This window comes from Ursus americanus, chromosome 8 (genome assembly GCF_024610735.1).
Source record: "Ursus americanus isolate L20-20 chromosome 8, mUrsAme1.1.p, whole genome shotgun sequence".
Taxonomy (NCBI): domain Eukaryota; kingdom Metazoa; phylum Chordata; class Mammalia; order Carnivora; family Ursidae; genus Ursus; species Ursus americanus.
The window spans coordinates 45,828,528-45,840,819 of NC_142134.1; the positions used below are offsets into that span (position 1 = coordinate 45,828,528).

Below are 12,292 nucleotides of genomic sequence, written 5' to 3' on the forward strand. Positions count from 1 at the left end.
CCCTCCCCCCGACTCGAGCGCTCTCACTCACTCTCATTCTCAAATAAATAAATAAATAAAATATTTTTTAAGAATGGGGTTTATAAGGTTTTAATCTGTGATACAGACCTGTATACTAGTATGAACTCAACAGGAATATATAAACTATTTATATATATAAATTTGGAATAAAAATAATTTTAAACCATTAACACTTGCTATTTTGTGGTAGTAATTAATAGATAGCGTTTAAATATCTTTTGTACCTGTCCACATTTTTTACTATGAAAATACATATTTACTTTATCATTAGAAAACAGATCTTCATTTCAGTGAAATACTATTCTCAAACTAATCCCACCAAACATGTCCAAGTTTAATCACAAAGCCAAAAGCTCATGGTAGAGAAAAGCATACATGGAAGTTAGTGAATTGCTTCTACATTTAAGATTCAGGGAAAAGATGCAACCCTTTAAGTTTCTGCTTTAAGAACAACCTTATAAAATGCAAGACAAGCATGCCGCTTCAATACTGAAAAAGATACTCACATCCGTCCACAAGAAGCATGTGTATCATACTAATAATACTTGATATTATGTCAGAGAAAACAGAAACACAAGTTAGTATATAAGCTTCATCATAAAGGCAAATATGTGTGTCCCTGCCAAGAAATACTGAATGTAATTAAAAATGTTGCAAAGCCACCTCAAATACTCCGGTCTCCTTTGGACAAAAGATTATTACTAAAAGTCTCGTAGGCGGAGGTGGTTAAATTTTAAGTAGGTGCCATGCCCAGCATGGAGCCCAGTATGGGCTCGAACTCATGACCATGAGATCAAGACCTGAGCAGAGAGTCAGATGCTCAACCGACTGAGCCACCCAGGTTTCCCCGGAGGTGGTTAAATTTTAAAAGAGCTTACTTAAATGCCCAAATAGCGATGGGAGATTATCTTCTTTATGAAAAATTAGCTGTGAAATAGAATTTAAATAATTTTCTGCAAAAAGTTTAATTAGGGGGCGGGGGTGGGCAGCACCTGGCTGGCTCAGTTGGTAGAGCATGGGACTCTTGATTGCCTCTCGATCTCAAGGTTGTGACTTTCAAGACCCATGTTAGGTGTAGAGATTACTTAAAAAAAATAAATAAATATTTTCTGCAAAAAGCTTAGAAAATCATTGCAGTAAAACACATTATACTTATGTAGGGCATATACATTTCTAGATATAAAAGGAATCTCAAATTAAAAAACAAGTTATTATACTTTCAAATATCACCTTCATTGCTCCATATATTAGAAAATTAAAGTCTGGGGGGAAAAGTACTTGAAGGTCAGGTTTTCATTTCTTACTAAAGAACTTATTTCAAGGTTCTTTCTGCTGATTTCCAGTATCTTCATAACATGTCTTAACTCCAATATTCTGAAATGAACACATTCAGCATCATGTGGGCCTGATAGGATAAAGAGAACAGACAAAACATTTCAGCAATGAATGAGAGACTTAATCTGACTTGATTAAGTCCCAAGTATATTGAAAGAACACAGCCTGTGATGTATACAGATGCACTATGAAAATATGTTTATGCTGGGACTCTAACTTTATATGGAATTAATTAATTATAATTTGAATGATCAGAGTAGGAATCTATACCATTCCACACCTCCACAAAGGCACTCAGGACCTCTGATAAGAAAACTTGATTTCCCAGGCACGAACTCCCTACTGAGGATGAAAAAAATGTCCTCCTTTTTCCCTTATGAAACACAAAAATGTTTAATTATGTCTTTTGGAGCCAGCTCAGTAATAACACACAGGTATGTGAAATGGCATATAAGAAATGGCATATAAATAGAATTGTCTTCCTTAGAGGCCTTTTCAACTAGACCAAGCACCTGCCCGCCAAAACCCAGTGAATATGGACTGCTCATCAAGGATCTTGCCCTAAGCCTATGTTCTCAAACTATCACAGATCAGAATCACCTGGAGTTTGTGAAAACACAGCCTCTGCGCCCTACACACACACACACACACACACACGCACGCACGCACTCATGCATGCACACACATACCAGTTTCAGATTCAACAGATCTGCAGTGGAGCCTGAGAATTTCTATTTCTACCAAGTTCAACTGATGCTGATGGGTACCAGACTTTGAAAACCACAGACAAAGGCAACTCAAATCTGCTCTGGAAAAACTTATTTTTAATTATTTCTAAATACATTTTCTCCATGCATTCATTATCATTATTTTCCTGCAACTAATTAATCCTATCCCAATAGTGTTTATACTACTGTTGCTCAAATAATCAGTGAAACTACCCTTTTATACAAAGAAACAGGGTATTTTCTGGATGTGTAACCACAGAAATTTTTTTTAGAGCCAAAGAAAATAACATGCCTAAAAGAATGAGGGATTAGGGGGGCGCCTGGGTGGCGCAGTCGTTAAGCATCTGCCTTCAGCTCAGGGCGAGATCCCGGGGTCCTAGGATCGAGCCCCACATCAGGCTCCTCCGCTATGAGCCTGCTTCTTCCTCTCCCACTCCCCCTGCTTGTGTTCCCTCTCTCGCTGGCTGTCTCTATCTCTGTCAAATAAATAAATAAAATCTTTAAAAAAAAAAAAAGAATGAGGCATTAGAGGGAAAAAAATGGAGTTATTTGTAGCTAAAATGGAAAGAATTTAACTGCTGAAAGATGGTATATACTTGTAAAACTAGGGGTTAAATCAGTAGACTACATCAAATATTTTCCAAAGGTTTTTTGCAGATTAACCTGAGTTTTAAATACGAATCAAATAAACACATCAGAGTAAAATTTTAAGTCACATTTTCCTTTAAATGTATATGGCATCCCTGGATACATGATGAAGACGGGCATTTCTTTAGTTGAACTGTCAAAAGGACATATCAGCAGAATGGATGAGAGATTTAATTAATTTCTAAAAACTATTTGAAGATTCACTTCTGGAAGTGTTGGGTGACTGAAAATATGTTATAAATATTTCATAGAGAAGTATGTTACAATGGCTGAAAATTACTTCAGCACATGACTTAACGTAATGAGAGCAGAGATCACGTATGTCAACTACAGGGATACCTTGGAGATATTCCAGTTCGGTTCCAGACTACAACAAAGTCAAATGAATTTTTTCGTTTCCCGGTGCATATAAAGGTTATGTCTACATTATTCTGTCGTCTGTTAAGTGTGCAATAGCGTTATGCCTAAAAAAACAATGTAAATATCCTAACTATAACAATGTACAGACCTTAATGCCTATCTGTCTTAATTTAAAAATGCTTTCTTGCTAAAAAATGCTAACCATTATCTGAGTTTTCAGCGAGTTGTAATCTTCTTGCTGGTGGAGGGTCTTGCCTCAGTGTTGATGGCTGCTGACTGGCCGGGATGGTGGTTGCTGAAGGTTAAGGGTAACTGTGGAAACTTCTTAAATTAAGACGACCACATTTGCTGCATCAACTGAATCTTCCTTTCACAAATGATTTCTCTGTAGCATGTGATGCTGTTTGACAGCATTTTACCCAACAAACGTCTTTCAAAATTGGAGTCAATCCTCTCAAACCGTGCCATTGCTTTAACAACTAAGTTCAGGTAATATTCTAAATCCTCAGTTGTCATTTCAACAATCTTCACGGCATCTTTACCAGGAGGAGATTCTATCTCCAGAAACTACTGATCACTGATCACCGTAACAAATATAATAATAATTAAATAACATAAGAATGAAAAAGCTTGAGATATTGCAAGAATCACTCAAATGTGACACAGAGACACAAAGTGAGTAAATGCTGTTAGGAAAATGGCACTGGTAGACTTGTTCGACACGGTTGCCGCAAACCTTCAATTTGTAAAAAATTCAATTATCTGCAAAGCTCAGTAAGTTGAAGTGCAGTATAATGAGGCATGAGTAAATTCAAATTGTCTCAACACATATATTTAAACTGTCCCCAAGGCCTGTAAGTCTTACAAGGGATAGTATATAAACACCAGTAAGGGGGGTGCCTGGGTGGCACAGCGGTTAAGCATCTGCCTTCGGCTCAGGGCATGATCCCGGCGTTACGGGATCAAGCCCCACATCAGGCTCCTCCGCTATGAGCCTGCTTCTTCCTCTCCCACTCCCCCTGCTTGTGTTCCCTCTCTCGCTGGCTGTCTCTATCTCTGTCAAATAAATAAATAAAATCTTTAAAAAAAAAAAAAAAACACCAGTAAGGGACAAATGAAAGTTGTAAATGGTATTAAGAAGATAATGGTGTTCACTGGAATTGTAAAATGGATTCATAATCAATGGCCATAATCAACACAGTGCTACTCATCCTTTAAAACACATTCTTCTTACATAAGAAGTGATGATATAATTAGCTGTTTTCAAAAAAGCAACAAATGCATCTGTAGCTAGTAGAAAAAACACAAGCTCTAACACGTTCAAGTGATACTGACACTCGGTCAGATTGGCCGTCTGCCACATACCACAAGCCCTGAGCCCCTGAGCCTCAGTTTCCATATCTGTAAAATGGAAATAACATCATCCACCTCACAAAGTTTTGTAAGGAGGTTTATTAGATAATGCACTGTGCCTAACATGCTGAATAACTTCATCTTTCAACTACTGTTTGTTGAGTTTCTACCAAATGCCAGGCTATGTGACAGATAACAGAAATAAGTCAGGGAAGAAAACAGACCAAGATCTCTGCCTCCTAGGAGCTGACCTGTTAGTGTTCATCTATTTCACCTTGTCTTAAGCACCGTGCTCAGGATATGTCAAAAAAGAATAAAAGTGCCCAGAACAGGTCAACATACTCAAAAGATAACACTAGTGGAATCATACAACATAAAAATTTAGAAAGCAGAAAGTCCTATGAGAAGACATGATATGAGGTTGGAAGACAGAAGGGAGTGGAGGGTAGGCTTCTGGAAAGAGAATGTTAAATGAACTTTGTGAAATGTCTACAATCTGGGAGGAGAGATTTGTAGATTTTAGAAAAGGAAATATTATCAGGGAGGCTAGGTGGCTGAAAAACCCAGTGTTCACTTAAATACTGCTGAGTACTTCAATATGGCTGGAGCTTCAAGTACAAAATAAGGAGTGAGGGGAAATTAAGATGGAAATCTATGGTAGGACCATGTAAGTTCTTACTAAGAGGAAGAATTTATACTTAATATGAAGGAAATGGGAAATCATCGAAGGCATTTGAGAGGGTGTGATATGGACACTTAAAGGATTTCTTTGCAAGAAGTTGAAAGACACATCGGAATGGGGGAGAAAAGGTAAGAGGACTAGACTAGGAAAAGGGAGCAATGTGCTTCAGAACACAGTTGACCAGTAACCTAACAAGAGTGGTATCATCAGAGGTACCTTTCCAAAGGTAGCTCTGAGCGCACACCTGTGACAACAGCAGCACCAACGGCTGGCAAGGGCAACACAGTAAGAACCTCGGAGGGACCATTCTCTGATTCCCCAATATACCTCCTGTCCTCTGCCCGGTACAATACTACATCTTTAATGCCACATACTCTACCCACACGTCCTTACCACCACCCCGTCCATCTGGACCATGACCCAAATCAAGCAGGGAAAACTGTAACAAACTGGGCACTGGGGACCACATACCCGCTCTTCTGCTTTCACTTAGCTTAAATGAAATGTTACAATTTGAGAGAGGGAAGACAGTATAGGACTCTGAGTAAGAATTATGTTTTAAAATTCCATCTTCCTGGGGCGTCTAGGTGGATCAGTAAGTTAAGCATCTTGGTTTTGGCTCAGGTCATGATCTCAGGGTTCTGAAATGGAGCCCCCCCTCCCTTTCTGGCTCCACACTCAGCAGGAGGCTGCTGGAGATTCTCCCTCTCCCTCTTCATACTCCCCTGCCCACTCCCAACCCCCTCCACCCCTGTGCTCACTCTCTCTCTAAAATAAACAAACAAATAAAATTCCATTACCTTATTGAAAACATTTCACTTTTCTCTCAGTCCCTGGTTTAGGAACCTTAAAAGTATTACAATAGTTCAGAATCAGGCATTTCTCTAAACTGGCAAGGTAGAAATGTTGATTTGTTAGCTGAAGGGAATCACAGGTAAGTAGAGAGAATCTTTGTGATAAAAATATAAGAACACCTCTCTAGGAAAGACTTTAGTGAAGAAAGGATATTATAGAAATTAAGATTTTTTAAACTATAACCTTCAACGTATTGTTACAGCCTATAAGAGAAATGAGAATGTTTTAAATAGTGCAAATTATGAGAACAATAACTTGAAGAAAAAGAGTTCACAACATTTTTGGATAATTTTTTTTTTAATCTATCTGAGAGAGAGAGAGAGCGTGCACACAGCACGAACAGTGCTACCACAAGTGGGGTGACGGGCAGAAGGGGCAGAGGGAGAAGCAGACTCCCTGCTGAGCAGGAAGCCAGACAGACCCGGGGCTGGGAGTGGGGATGGGGCTCAGGGCTTGCGCCTGGGACTCTGGGATCACAATCTGAGCCAAAAGCAGACACTTAATTGACTGAGCCACCCAGACACCCCAATATTTTTGGATAATTTAAAACTGATTTTCACCTTTCTTATAAGCTACTCTGATTTTTTTTATTACCTTTCCTACATAAAGAGCTGAAATTTTATAAATTTGTTTTGCTAACAGAAATACAGTTGTATTCCTTCCTCTTCCTCATTCAGAAAGGCCTTAAATGGAGTAAGTAAATTTTAGAAAAAGAAATTAGGGAGTTTTTAATTAAAGCCTAGTGGCTTGGGCCCCAAGCAGATGTGATCAACAGGAAATGAAAAGGAATAAAGCTTTAATCAGTCCAACACTGCTTATTATTTCAGAAAACAGCTGGGGGCAGAAGAGTGAATGTGACTAGAATAAGTTTTATCTTGGGATTTCCCTTATAATCCAAATGTTCTCACCAGCAAATATAATCCAGAAAAAATGACGACACCAGACAGGCACTACCCACACAGGCCACAGACGCTTTACACAAGAAGGGAAAGCGAGTATCATCGCTGTACTCATCGCTGTAGGACAAATCGCTTTATTAGGATACTGACTTGTTTTTCCTGATAACTAAAATATATTTACTGTAGAAATTTTAGAAACTACAGATTAATACCATGAGGAAAACCAGAAACCACCCAGAACCCCATCACCCCACACATAAGTAACATTAACATTTGGTTTATTCTCCACCAATAAAGTAGTTTCTGTGCATAGATTGGATTTTTTTTTTCAAAAGTAAGATTTTGTAACTTTTCATTCCTCCTATCACAAACATTTCTCCACATCCTTAAAAAGTCTTCCTTCCCAACAACTTCACACATTTTGACTTGCTTTCCATGTTTGTTAACGTGATATGTAAAAATGTGGTAACTTATTCCTATGCTGAATATTCTCCCAATACAGGGAGGTAAACACCCCTCTGCTCTCAACCTTAAAAAAAGTCCATTTTTCCCTTCTGTGATTGCCCATTTGTGCCTATTTTTCATTGAGCATAATTTTTCACATGGGTGTCTATTTATCTCGATGTTTTATTGTATCTTTTGAAAAGGGCTTACTAGCATATAAAATGTAGACCTTAAGAGTGTTAATTTCGGTTTTGGTATTTCTTGGCAATATTTTTCAAAACAGTATTTTTGTGATTATAAAAAAATAATAGTTGTAGAAGATTAGGGAATATGAGGAAAAATATTTTTAAAAAGCTATAACTCTACCACCTAGAAATCCAATTTCTTTTTCATATGTCAGTGAATATACCCACTGATACAAACAGGAACTTGTAGGCAAACAGGAAGTACAACAGTCTTGTTCAATGTTATTCAAGGTTTGTTAATTTAGAAAAATCCCTGACATGTAGTAAGGGCTTAATATTTGAGAAAATGGTATTTTATATTTCAAAATTTTATTTTACACATTTAAGATAATAGTGTTAAATCTTGCTTTTTCACTCAGTACACTGCAAGGATCTTTCTAAATCATGAAAGTTTTTCAAAACTATTTTCGAAACTGAATTTTATCAATACAGATATATAGTACGTTAATTTAAGTATTTTGCTGTTGGGGGCTTTCTTATGTTTTTTTCATATTACAGACAACACTATAATGAACATATTTATAAATCTTCATATAAAATTCAGATGATTTCCACAGTATATATTTTTAGGCCCAGGATTATTGGGTCAAAGCCTGCAAAGATTTACAGATTTTAATACATTTTCCCATATTATTACCTCAAATTGTTATATGAATATACCCTTCACTTAGAAGCATAAAGAAAGATTCCATGAAGGCCACAGCTCTTCTATGAAACTAGTACCACTATTACTTCTTATTCTAATAATGCTACTTGTTCCATGGAAAGTGTTGTTTCTACGGCTAAGGGAATTTCTGAAATGAAATAAGTCTACCTTAGATAATAGGAAGGGAATAATGTCTTTAAGCGAACACACTCAACTTCAACCCTCTTCTGTAGCAATAAGGAAAGCTGCTCAGCTGCTCTATGACCCAGGAATGGTGATAGCATCCAGCAGGCACGTTATTGTTCCAAGAGTTGATCAACACATTCTCCTTTTTCAAGCACTGATGAGAGATTAAATTTATCTTCACCAACGCATTGGGTTTTGGGAATCCCCAAGCGATCCTGCTGGTAGCATTTTCTTTGATTTTCCTTCATGAAAAAGACTACTTCTAACTAGATCAGACAATAACTAAAACACGTACTGAAGCCTTCAATATGTGAACGTTTTACCTCTTAATTTAAAAATTGATTCTAAGAAGTTTATTTGTCTAACCAATGAGTCATTTCCTTCATTTTACTGACATCGAAATAAAAAATATCCTATTCGGTTTCTATTTAGGATCACTAAGTAATTCTATTGAAAAAGTATTTGGTTCTTGCTATGTAAAGGTCAAGCATTCCTGAAATCCTGCGGGGTTTTTTAAAGATTTTATTTGAGAGAGAGGGAGAGAGAGAGAGAGCGCACACGCATGAGCAGGGGGAGGGGCAGAGAGAGAGGGAGAAGCAGACTCCAAGCTGAGCATGGAGCCTGATATGGGGCTCAACCCCAAGACCCAGGGGATCATGACCTCAGCCGAAGGCAGACACTTAACCAACTGTGCCATCCAGGCCCCCCTGAAATCCTGTTTTAGACTGCTAAGATTCTCCATTTTTTAATACAATTTAACAAACGTTAAATTAGCAGTGCCATTTTTTAAACTCCCTAAAACATTTTGAAAGTTGCCAAGTTGTTTTTCAATATATGAAATATGATCTCATTTTGATAAAAACAACACAATGTACTTATGTAATATGTATTTGTAATGAGACCAGAGTCCAGGAGGAGCAGACATTACCTCTTGAGGTAGCTTGGAGTGCAGGCTCACACTGGGGCACTGAATTGAGTTTAAGGTGTTACAGTGATCATGTGTTACATGTCTGCTCTTAACGAGCCAAAGATTTTTTTTTTTTTAATGATGGTACTCTTCACAGATATTTGACCCAGCCCAGTATAAAAATTACTACATCCTCTGGAGCTTTCTGATACAGCAATCAGTTGGTGGATAAGGCGCCCTATTCTTGTGGATCAACCTTTCAAGGCTGATTAGACTCAGAGGCTGGCTCTCAGATTATAGAACTGGTTTTTTTCCTAGCAAAGAACTGGCATGAAAGGAAGCAAGAAGAAACTTTGTGATTTTATTGAGATAACATTCTAAACAGCTGCGTTCGTATAAAGGTAGTTTAAATATATCCTTGTTAGAGTCACAAAGGCTCGACTCTCCAAACTGGAGGGTTTCACGAACCAACCTGATGTCTCTCTGCTGTACATAGTAAAGTATGACTGTGTTTTATAATGTAAGAGGAAGGATGCTCCTAACTATTAAGTTCTGCAAAGTTCGTGTGTGCGAGGAAGAACGCAGGCTTTTTTACAACATTCCTTTAAAAACTATTTCTGAACAAACTCCAACACACACACATATCTTTTCCTTCCTAAGGAACAAACCCGGTTTATTTACCGAGTTAGAACTTCAACCCCCATCCTCGTCGTTACCTTTGAGACAAAGCCAAAACTGCCTTAAACTGCTCCATTTCACAATGAGATGACAAAAGTGTGTGCGCGCATAATTTACCTTTCCACAAATCCCAGCATTCAGAACAGATAAAATAATTCCTCTTGTGAAATCAAAATCAAGTGACTGAAAATGGTGTGTTTCTCCTTTTTTTTTTTTCTAAATCAACAACAGCCCTAAAGTCTACTTTTGAGGCACTTCATCAAACCAGAAAGCAGTTACTGGAGAAGCGGGACAGGAAGAGGGGAAGGCAGCGAGGAGTAGGGTGAGAAGTGAAACAGAAGACAGTCCAAGGGGTTCGCACGTTCACCCTTACCAATCCTCCCTCGGCACACATCACCGCATGACGACCGCGACTCTCAAGATGCAAGAGAAAAACCAAGCACAAATCCGAAGAGTGGTGGCGGCTTATGCTTCTACGCCAGCCATTTGCTTTTACCGAGGCGCGGGTGGGGGAGATCAATTCTCAGAAGACAGCCCCCAAACTCCGTTGCCGGAGCCGGAGCCAAACCACGACCTCCTCCTCCCCTCCCGGCCGGCTCGGGAGCCACCGTGCTTCCGCGAACAGCCAATCGCCCGCCGCCCCGCCTCCCGTGACGTAGGGGGCGGGGCCTGGAGGAGGCGGGCTTCCCAGCGGCTGCTGGAGCACACAGCTCCCTGTCTGTTCGGTATGGATACCCTGGTGGTCCGGTGCCTTTATAATTCCCACCCCAGCCATTTACCTAGCCTTGGAATGCTTGGCAGTTATTTTTTGGAGGATAAAGGGATCAAATCTAAACATTTAATGTTATCGTTGTATAACTGGGAAAGAAATTGAGAAGAAGACCACAATTTTGATTTGGTCTTTTTTCCCCCTCACTCCCTCCTTCACTCAGTGCGATGTGCTCTGCCCATACACCTGCCATGGTCTGTTAGCTTCAAACTCAGGGCTTTTTTAAAAAAAATTTCTCCAAAATAAATTCCAACAACCCATTCGGTCTCTCAAAACTTGTGACCAGCTAAATGTTTGAGAAAGGAAAGGGAATTGGGAAAAGACAGAACCAATAATGGCAATAATGCAGACCAAAACCTAATAATCGCTGGCAGCCAATTGTTTCATCCCACTGAAACAAACCTCCACAACTCTTCTGTACATCTTACATTTTCTCAAATGCTTCTCAAATGTGTACCGAAAAGTAAAGGCAACTAAGAGATCATACAAATGTTTCACTAACAGTGAAGAGCAATCCGGGCAGACTCACGCATTCGCTTGGGAGGCTCGCAGACTCTCCCAGCCCAGGCTGGAGAGGCCAAACTAGTTCCTGCACCCACTGAGAAGGCGCCTCTCCCAGAGGGGAGAAACAAGTTCTGGGTGTGGCTTCCTGTGATGGCTGAATCTGGAAAGCTCCTTCTGCAGGCAAGGGCAAATCTCTATAGAGTTTAGTCAACTCTGGGAATAAATCCAGCTTCGTAGAGCAGACTGTCATTTATGTGGCCTTTGAATTCCTGGCCTCGGTAGCAGTTCTTGCAGTCATGTGAGTGTCCCTAACATGATTTAAGATTAAACAAAATTTCTACCTGATAGCCAACCTTCTTGAGGAGACTTAAAATTTGAGATAAGCCTCCCAGAGTTTCCCCAATCAGCACAGATGCTGTAATCTCAGCGGAGGGCCTTCCTGGGAGAATGCATACCAGGAAAATTCAGGCAGGCAGCTGGTATTTGCGGCCTGTTTGGATTGCTTAAATCAGTGGTTCTAAGTAGGTACACATCACAGTCAACTGGGGAGCTTGATGCCAAGGCTCCTCCCAGGTCAATTAAGCTGGAATCTCTGGGAATGGGGCTCTGGCGATTTTTTTCTTTCAAGCTCTCCAAGTAATTCTATTTTGCAAGGGTTGAGAACCTCTGGCTAAGATTTAAATTATTGTCTTAGAGAAAAACCTGCATGATATATAAGTTAAAAAATGCAGTAGCAGAATAATGTGAAACATTTTGTAATATAATTTATCCTTATGTATTCTTTATATATTTGTATATTTTTACATGAATATAAAAAATAGGTACATAGCAAAATTGTTTACTCAGAGGGGAAGGATGGAAGAGTGAGGGGACATCATTAGCTTTCTATTCGTGTCTGTGTCATTTGACAAGGAAAGGAGTGTGTACATATTTTGATTTAAATACATCCAGTCGGGGGCGCCTGGGTGGCACTGCGGTTAAGCATCTGCCTTTGGCTCAGGGCGTGATCCCGGCGTTACGGGATCGAGCCCC

At 39.3% G+C, this 12,292-nt stretch overlaps 1 protein-coding gene across 6 annotated transcripts in view; it reads right to left on the reverse strand.

Moving 5' to 3' along the window:
* Nucleotides 1-12,292, reverse strand: part of ATP10D (ATPase phospholipid transporting 10D (putative)) — a 115,431-nt gene that overhangs the window by 94,312 nt on the left and 8,827 nt on the right. For 2 of the 6 annotated variants that reach the window (XM_045815906.2, XM_045815908.2), the window contains exon 1: nt 10,361-10,605. The exons of 3 other annotated variants lie outside the window; for them this stretch is intronic. The gene's annotated coding sequence lies outside the window, so the exon portion shown is untranslated. Of the gene's footprint in view, nt 1-1,325; nt 1,427-10,360; nt 10,606-12,292 lie in introns of those variants that run through there. One more of the 6 variants, XM_045815907.2, reaches the window with a different exon arrangement.